Genomic DNA, 9,643 nt, shown 5'->3' on the forward strand with positions numbered 1-9,643 from the left:
TACGGCGCTGCTACCCAGCTTTCAACCCTGCGGGACCGGTGCTCCGCTCCTATCGCTCCGGCGAACAGGGTCCGCTACGCTTTCAACACCAGCGCCCGGCAGAGGGCTTGGAGAAGGCTCGCGCGGATCCTCGGTTCGGATCGCCTGGCTTCGCGGGAGCGGCCTTCGGCTAGGGCCGACGACGGCCGGACCGAGCAGATTTGGACCGGGGTGCGGGGCGAGTACCTGCCTCTCTCACGAAGGGAGTGTCACCGGTAAGAAGCCTCTTCCCACGTCTGCTTGCCGACTTACGCTCGCCCCGACGAGAGGCCCAACCGAAAGAGTGGAAAGGGGCAGAGATTTCCAGGGTCGCCCCACCAGGGATGCAATACCCCAGTGCAGACAGTCGGCCCTGCCCCGAACCTACTCGGTGGTTTGAAGGTTAACCTCTTGGGGAAAAGCAGCGATTCGCCTCGCGGTGCGTGCCTCCGCGGATCTAAACCCCCTCGATCGATGTGGGGCCAGAGGACCCCTTTTCCCCGTACGAAACTGTCAGCTCACCATGGGCTCGACGTCCGTGGGTCGGGGAGTTGAGCGCTTACGCGCGGCGGGACCTTATAACCTGCAGCGGCTGAGGAGCGAAGATTTCCAGGGTGGGCCCCCGGGGATGCCATACCCCGAGCAGCCTGTCGGCCCCGCTCCTAGCACGCTGGCAAGCAATGGAGTCTTCCCCGCGGCAGCCACCGCCCTCGCCCTAGCCTCGCCGTCGGTCGATGAAGAACGTCGTTCGCCCTCCTCTGGCTCGGGATTTGGAAACGGCCTGGCCTTCGCCTACTCCGTCGGGCAACTGCCTTCCGCCAGCCCCTTCCCTCGAATCCCCTTCTTCCATTTTAGACCCGATCAGGGGATTGGTCAGCCCAGCCCTGGGGTAAGAAGAGGGGTTGGGGTCGGTTCGGCTTCGGGTGCCCCGCTCGGCCAAAGGTTCCCCTCGCTTTGGAAGCACGCGAGGTCGCGGAGGGTGTCGGGGTTATTTTTTCGGCTCCCTGGCTTCGCGGGAGCGGCCTTCGGCTAGGGCCGAGGCCGTCCGGCCCGCGCAGATTTGGACCGGGGTCCGGGGCGAGTACCTGCCTCTCTCACGAAGGGAGTGTCACCGGTAAGAAGCCTCTTCCCACGTCTGCTTGCCGACTTACGCTCGCCCCGACGAGAGGCCCAACCGAAAGAGTGGAAAGGGGCAGAGATTTCCAGGGTCGCCCCACCAGGGATGCAATACCCCAGTGCAGACTGTCGGCCCTGCCCCGAACCTACTCGGTGGTTTGAAGGTTAACCTCTTGGGGAAAAGCAGCGATTCGCCTCGCGGTGCGTGCCTCCGCGGATCTAAACCCCCTCGATCGATGTGGGGCCAGAGGACCCCTTTTCCCCGTACGAAACGGCCGGCTCACCATGGGCTCGACATCCGTGGGTCGGAGAGTTGAGCGCTTACGCGCGGCGGGACCTTATAACCTGCAGCGGCTGAGGAGCGAAGATTTCCAGGGTGGGCCCCCGGGGATGCCATACCCCGAGCAGCCAGTCGGCCCCGCTCCTAGCGCGCTGACGAGCAATGGAGTCTTCCCCGCGGCAGCCACCGCCCTCGCCTCGCCGTCGGTCGATGAAGAGCCGAGTTCGCCCTCCTCTGCTCGGGACTCGGAAACGGCCTGGCCTTCGCCTACTCCGTCGGGCAACTGCCTTCCGCCAGCCCCTTCCCTCGAATCCCCTTCTTCCATTTTAGACCCGATCAGGGGATTGGTCAGCCCAGCCCTGGGGTAGGAAGAGGGGTTGGGGTCGGTTCGGCTTCCGGTGCCCCCGCTCGGCCAAAGGTCCCCTCGCTTTGGAAGCAGAGGGTGCCGGGGTTATTTTCGGCTTGACGCCTAGTCCGGTCCCTGCCGGTTCCCGTGGAGGCCCGCGGTCAAAACCAGCTCCCCGGCTGTCGGAGCCGGAGCCCCGCAGCCCGAGCGGACGCACCGAGTCCCTCATGTAAGGGATAGCCGCCCCTACGGAACGGCCCGGACTGGGACCAGGCACCCCCAGGCGCCGAAGGGGTGGGTCGGCCGTGTTGCCGAAGCTTAGCCGGCGCTGATGACCGCAGCCCCTAACGATGCCCACAGGCGGGGGAGCCAAGGAGAGCACTAGGAAGACGTGGCGGGGTCGGACGGCTCAATTTCCAGGGTGGGACCCCGGGGGTTCAGTACCCCGGGCATCCGGTCGGTTTCGCCGGCGCGACCCCAAGCCTTCCACGGCCCCCTTCGTGGGTGCAGGGATACCGTGCAGGGTGCAGGCTTAGACGCCAATTCCCCAGAAGTTTTAGGGATAGGGTTTGTCCGGGCGCCACCGCAGCGACAACCTCGCAAGAAGCTCTCTTCCACAAAAGCACGGGCAACGTTCGTGTGCGAGTGTTGGTCTCCCATGGTCTACCGACTCCCCCGGGCGGCCCAAGCGTTACGCCCACGGCCGGGCCCTCGAGCAGGCGCACCCCTGGTGCCTCTCGTAAGGGAAGGCTACGGTCCTCAACCCCTCGTATGGCGGGGAGGGCGCATTTGAAACGCTAAAGGACGAGCCCTGTTCGGGACCTGGCGGGGATCCGCGGATTGGCGAGAGGGATGGGTCTGCCGTTGGTCAGAGGGGACGCACCCCTGGGACGCAGTTTGGCATTAGCGACCGATGGCCCATCTACGACCATGTACTCCGGGAGCGCCAAGGAGGACGCGGGTGGGCTTTGGGGGCAGACTCAATTTCCAGGGTCTGGGCGCCGGGGGTGCAATACCCTTAAGCGCTCATGTCGGTTTCGTCTGCCGCCCGCCTCTGGCCCGGCTCCTAGTGACGGGTGCTGTGAACGTGCGATCGTGCTTGCGGTTGAAGAGTTCAAAGGCTACCGCTGGGGATAACACGCCCGGGGAATTTAGAAACCCCCCCCTCCGCTACAATCTCTGCTTCTGCCGGACTCGGAGGGGAGCCGCCCCGGGGGCGACCGCTCCCTCTCCTCTTCCGCGGCGTGCCGCGCGCTTCGCCGTCAGCAGCGGAGCGAACCTTTTTCTCGGTCCGCAGCTCTTCAGGCGTAGGCGGGCAGCGCTAACAGGGTACACTGGGGACCACTCGACCGCAACCGCTCCTCCGACCGACGAGCATACCTACCGCGGATACGCCACGGTGGGTCTAAGCCTCGTCGCCGCCGCGAGGAGCAGGCGGGAGCCGTCCCTTTTCGTGCTGCGGAAATAAACCGTGGACACAGAGGTGTGTCTGCGCTCTCCGACCGGGCGGGGGGCGATTGGACTTGCCCGAGGGACACTAGGCGAGGCGCTGCCGCGGGAGCCGGAGCTCCGCGCTGGACGCTGCCGCCGCCAACGCCGCCGCCCCCCACCCACGGTACGGTGGAGTACGCCCGTTCCATACGCTTCGTAGCAAACCTCAGCCGAAGCAGAGAGTCCTACCGCTGTGGCAGGAGCGGGGCCGTGCGAGGACCACACTGGCACCGCGCTACACAACCTTAGGCAGAGGACGACAGCCGCTCACGGGGAGCGGGGGATTGATGCGCGACCAAGACTGAGGCTAAGGAACGCTTTACCATAAACCGGCCGGGGCCAATACCCCTGACCGAGCAAAGTGCCCTGCCCCGCCGGATCGCGCTGTGTCAGATCGATCAAAAGAGCGGAGAGCCGAGACTCTACCGCTGGGAGTTTGTGGAGAACGGCCTGGCTTGCGTCCCGTCCTCCCGCCCTCGACCTCACATGGCTAGCCTCACCCGCCGGGAGCCACCCCATTGGGGACCGTAGGGCGGAGAAGGGGTCTCCGCGTCCGGAATTTACTTGTGGAGAACGGCCTGGCTTACGTCCCGTCCTCCCGCCCTCGACCTCACATGGCTAGCCTCACCCGCCGGGCGCCACCCCATTGGGGACCGTAGGGCGGAGAAGGGGTCTCCGCGTCCGGAATTTACTTGTGGAGAACGGCCTGGCTTACGTCCCGTCCTCCCGCCCTCGACCTCACACGGCTAGCCTCACCCGCCGGGCGCCACCCCATTGGGGACCGTAGGGCGGAGAAGGGGTCTCCGCGTCCGGAATTTACTTGTGGAGAACGGCCTGGCTTACGTCCCGTCCTCCCGCCCTCGACCTCACATGGCTAGCCTCACCCGCCGGGCGCCACCCCATTGGGGACCGTAGGGCGGAGAAGGGGTCTCCGCGTACGGAATTTCTTGTGGAGAACGGCCTGGCTTACGTCCCGTCCTCCCATGGCTAGCCTCACCCGCCGGGCGCCACCCCATTGGGGACCGTAGGGCGGAGAAGGGGTCTCCGCGTCCGGAATTTCTTGTGGAGAACGGCCTGGCTTACGTCCCGTCCTCCCGCCCTCGACCTCACATGGCTAGCCTACCCCGCCGGGCGCCGCTCCATTGGGGATACGGTACGGCAAAGCGCGACGCCGCACGATGCCAACACTTTGTGCAAAAACCTGGCAGAGTCGACCAAAACCTCGCTTCTTTGACCGGTATTTTTGATGCTTTTCTCTGCCGCCGAAGGTGCACTGAGGGTCGGATCGCCCAAAATTTTTACCGGTCGTTTTGGTCTGCGGTTCTTCCGAGAGGTGCCCGCCTGACAGTTCTTTTTCAGCAGCCTCCGAAAGGCCATCCAGCGGGCAAGCCAGGGGTTGGCAGCCGCCGGCGGTGAGCCTTCCCCGGCCGGGGCAGACGGCTCCGACCGCAAAATTTTTTCGACTTTCGCCGAGGCCAAAACCCCATGCACTTTTAAAGCCTGCCCGCAGCGCCGTCTCCTGTCAGACGTCCCTTGCCGCCTGCGGTGGTCCTCGCCCGGCAGAGAGAAGCCGGAGTCGCCCCCTCTCCGGTTCTTTTTCACCATTCCGGAGCTCTGAAATCTGCCGGACACCGAGTGACCGAGGACGCTTCCAGGAGGGCGGCAGCGAGAGGCAGAGTGCCACCGGTCGGGTCGCCGGTTCTCCCACACTTTGAAAATTTTTCGCTTGTTCTGGTGGGATGGAGAGAGAGCGTGGCTTATGCGCCCTCTGCCCCGCGGTCCGCCCTGGCTGGCCTTACGCCGGTGGTTCGCCAGGCCACCGGCACCTTGTACGGCGGGGACGGCGTGGCTTATGCGCCCGTCAACCCACCTACTCGCCCCGGCTAGCCTTTTACCCGGAGGGCGCCACGCTCCGGGTACCAGTGAGCGGCACGAACCCAGTCATACCATGCCGCTCACCTCGCGCCCTCTCCGGCCTCCGCCGCGGAGACCTCCCGCTAGGACCTGCGGGGGGCGATTTCTGCCAAAATCTACAAAGTCCCCGATGGTTAAGGACGTAGACTGTTGAGCGGGACCTACACACTCTTGTAGCCGATGGGGCTCGCCATTTCCCGCAGAAAATGGACCACCTCCCGCAGAGGAACATGAAATGCCCCTTCCCGCGGGACCCGAAGGACCGCTCTGTCCGAGCAGGCCTCCAGGACCACGGCACGCAAAAGCGACTCAGTCCCGCTGGCATTACGGATCTGACTTTGTGCAAAAACCAGGCAGAGTCGACCAAAACCTCCCTTCTTTGACCGGTGTTTTTGTTGCTTTTCTCTGCCGCCGAAGGTGCACTGAGGGTCGGATCGCCCAAAATTTTTACCGGTCGTTTTGGTCTGCGGTTCTTCCGAGAGGTGCCCGCCTGACAGTTCTTTTTCAGCAGCCTCCGAAAGGGCATCCAGCGGGCAAGCCAGGGGTTGGCAGCCGCCGGCGGTGAGCCTTCCCCGGCCGGGGCAGACAGCTCCGACCGCAAATTTTTTTCGACTTTCGCCGAGGCCAAAACCCCATGCACTTTTAAAGCCTGCCCGCAGCGCCGTCTCCTGGCAGACGTCCCTTGCCGCCTGCGGTGGTCCTCGCCCGGCAGAGAGAAGCCGGATTCGCCCTCTCACCGGTTCTTTTTCACCATTCCGGAGCTCTGAAATCTGCCGGACACCGAGTGACCGAGGACGCTTCCAGGAGGGCGGCAGCGAGAGGCAGAGTGCCACCGGTCGGGAAGCCGGTTCTCCCACACTTTGAAATTTTTTCGCTTGTTCTGGTGGGATGGAGAGAGAGCGTGGCTTATGCGCCCTCTGCCCCGCGGTACGCCCTTGGCTAGCCTTACGCCGGTGGTTCGCCAGGCCACCGGCACCTTGTACAGCGGGGACGGCGTGGCTTATGCGCCCTCTGCCCCGCGGTACGCCCTTGGCTAGCCTTACGCCGGTGGTTCGCCAGGCCACCGGCACCTTGTACGGCGGGGACGGCGTTGCTTATGCGCCCGTCAATCCACCTACTCGCCCCGGCTAGCCTTTTACCCGGAGGGCGCCACGCTCCGGGTAGCAGTGAGCGGCACGAGCCCAGTCATACCATGCCGCTCACCTCGCACCTTTTCCGGCCTCCGCCGCGGAGACCTCCCGCTCTGTTCTGCGGAGAGCGATTTTGGGCAAAATCTACAAAGTCCCCGATGGTTAAGGACGTAGACTGTTGAGCGGGACCTACACACTCTTGTAGCCGAAGGGGCTCGCCATTTCCCGCAGAAAATGGATCACCTCCCGCAGAGGAACATGAAATGCCCCTTCCCGCGGGACCCGAAGGACCACTCTGTCCGAGCAGGCTTCCAGGACCACGGCACGCAAGAGCGACTCAGTCCCGCTGGCATTACGGATCTGACTTAGTGCAAAAACCTGGCAGAGTCGACCAAAACTCCCCTTCTCTGACCGGTATTTTTGTTGCTTTTCTCTGCCGCCGAAGGTGCACTACGGGTCGGATCGCCCAAAATTTTTACCGGTCGTTTTGGTCTGCGGTTCTTCCGAGAGGTGCCCGCCTGACAGTTCTTTTTCAGCAGCCTCCGAAAGGCCATCCAGCGGGCAAGCCAGGGGTTGGCAGCCGCCGGAGGTGAGCCTTCCCCGGCCGGGGCAGACAGCTCCGACCGCATAATTTTTTCGACTTTCTCCGAGGCCAAAACCCCATGCACTTTTAAAGCCTGCCCGCAGCGCCGTCTCCTGTCAGACGTCCCCGCCGCCTGCGGTGGTCCTCGCCCGGCAGAGAGAAGCCGGAGTCGCCCTCTCTCCGGTTCTTTTTCACCATTCCGGAGCTCTTAAATCTGCCGTACTCCGAGTGACCGAGGACGCTTCCAGGACGGCGGCAGCGAGAGGCAGAGTGCAACCGGTCGGGAAGCCGGTTCTCCCACACTTTGAAAATTTTTCGCTTGTGCTGGTGGGATGGAGAGAGAGCGTGGCTTATGCGCCCTCTGCCCCGCGGTACGCCCTTGGCTAGCCTTACGCCGGTGGTTCGCCAGGCCACCGGCACCTTGTACGGCGGGGACGGCGTTGCTTATGCGCCCGTCATCCCACCTACTCGCCCCGGCTAGCCTTTTACCCGGAGGGCGCCACGCTCCGGGTAGCAGTGAGCGGCACGAGCCCAGTCATACCATGCCGCTCACCTCGCACCTTTTCCGGCCTCCGCCGCGGAGACCTCCCGCTAGGACATGCGGGGGGCGATCTTGACCAAAATCTACAAAGTCCCCGATGGTTAAGGACGTAGACTGTTGAGCGGGACCTACACACTCTTGTAGCCGAAGGGGCTCGCCATTTCCCGCAGAAAATGGATCACCTCCCGCAGAGGAACATGAAATGCCCCTTCCCGCGGGACCCGAAGGACCACTCTGTCCGAGCAGGCTTCCAGGACCACGGCACGCAAGAGCGACTCAGTCCCGCTGGCATTACGGATCTGACTTAGTGCAAAAACCTGGCAGAGTCGACCAAAACTCCCCTTCTCTGACCGGTATTTTTGTTGCTTTTCTCTGCCGCCGAAGGTGCACTACGGGTCGGATCGCCCAAAATTTTTACCGGTCGTTTTGGTCTGCGGTTCTTCCGAGAGGTGCCCGCCTGACAGTTCTTTTTCAGCAGCCTCCGAAAGGCCATCCAGCGGGCAAGCCAGGGGTTGGCAGCCGCCGGAGGTGAGCCTTCCCCGGCCGGGGCAGACAGCTCCGACCGCATAATTTTTTCGACTTTCTCCGAGGCCAAAACCCCATGCACTTTTAAAGCCTGCCCGCAGCGCCGTCTCCTGTCAGACGTCCCCGCCGCCTGCGGTGGTCCTCGCCCGGCAGAGAGAAGCCGGAGTCGCCCTCTCTCCGGTTCTTTTTCACCATTCCGGAGCTCTTAAATCTGCCGTACTCCGAGTGAACGAGGACGCTTCCAGGACGGCGGCAGCGAGAGGCAGAGTGCAACCGGTCGGGAAGCCGGTTCTCCCACACTTTGAAAATTTTTCGCTTGTGCTGGTGGGATGGAGAGAGAGCGTGGCTTATGCGCCCTCTGCCCCGCGGTACGCCCTTGGCTAGCCTTACGCCGGTGGTTCGCCAGGCCACCGGCACCTTGTACGGCGGGGACGGCGTTGCTTATGCGCCCGTCATCCCACCTACTCGCCCCGGCTAGCCTTTTACCCGGAGGGCGCCACGCTCCGGGTAGCAGTGAGCGGCACGAGCCCAGTCATACCATGCCGCTCACCTCGCACCTTTTCCGGCCTCCGCCGCGGAGACCTCCCGCTAGGACATGCGGGGGGCGATCTTGACCAAAATCTACAAAGTCCCCGATGGTTAAGGACGTAGACTGTTGAGCGGGACCTACACACTCTTGTAGCCGAAGGGGCTCGCCATTTCCCGCAGAAAATGGATCACCTCCCGCAGAGGAACATGAAATGCCCCTTCCCGCGGGACCCGAAGGACCACTCTGTCCGAGCAGGCTTCCAGGACCACGGCACGCAAGAGCGACTCAGTCCCGCTGGCATTACGGATCTGACTTAGTGCAAAAACCTGGCAGAGTCGACCAAAACTCCCCTTCTCTGACCGGTATTTTTGTTGCTTTTCTCTGCCGCCGAAGGTGCACTACGGGTCGGATCGCCCAAAATTTTTACCGGTCGTTTTGGTCTGCGGTTCTTCCGAGAGGTGCCCGCCTGACAGTTCTTTTTCAGCAGCCTCCGAAAGGCCATCCAGCGGGCAAGCCAGGGGTTGGCAGCCGCCGGAGGTGAGCCTTCCCCGGCCGGGGCAGACAGCTCCGACCGCATAATTTTTTCGACTTTCTCCGAGGCCAAAACCCCATGCACTTTTAAAGCCTGCCCGCAGCGCCGTCTCCTGTCAGACGTCCCCGCCGCCTGCGGTGGTCCTCGCCCGGCAGAGAGAAGCCGGAGTCGCCCTCTCTCCGGTTCTTTTTCACCATTCCGGAGCTCTTAAATCTGCCGTACTCCGAGTGACCGAGGACGCTTCCAGGACGGCGGCAGCGAGAGGCAGAGTGCAACCGGTCGGGAAGCCGGTTCTCCCACACTTTGAAAATTTTTCGCTTGTGCTGGTGGGATGGAGAGAGAGCGTGGCTTATGCGCCCTCTGCCCCGCGGTACGCCCTTGGCTAGCCTTACGCCGGTGGTTCGCCAGGCCACCGGCACCTTGTACGGCGGGGACGGCGTTGCTTATGCGCCCGTCATCCCACCTACTCGCCCCGGCTAGCCTTTTACCCGGAGGGCGCCACGCTCCGGGTAGCAGTGAGCGGCACGAGCCCAGTCATACCATGCCGCTCACCTCGCACCTTTTCCGGCCTCCGCCGCGGAGACCTCCCGCTAGGACATGCGGGGGGCGATCTTGACCAAAATCTACAAAGTCCCCGA

This window comes from Engystomops pustulosus, unplaced genomic scaffold (genome assembly GCF_040894005.1).
Source record: "Engystomops pustulosus unplaced genomic scaffold, aEngPut4.maternal MAT_SCAFFOLD_188, whole genome shotgun sequence".
NCBI classification, from domain to species: Eukaryota; Metazoa; Chordata; class Amphibia; order Anura; family Leptodactylidae; genus Engystomops; species Engystomops pustulosus.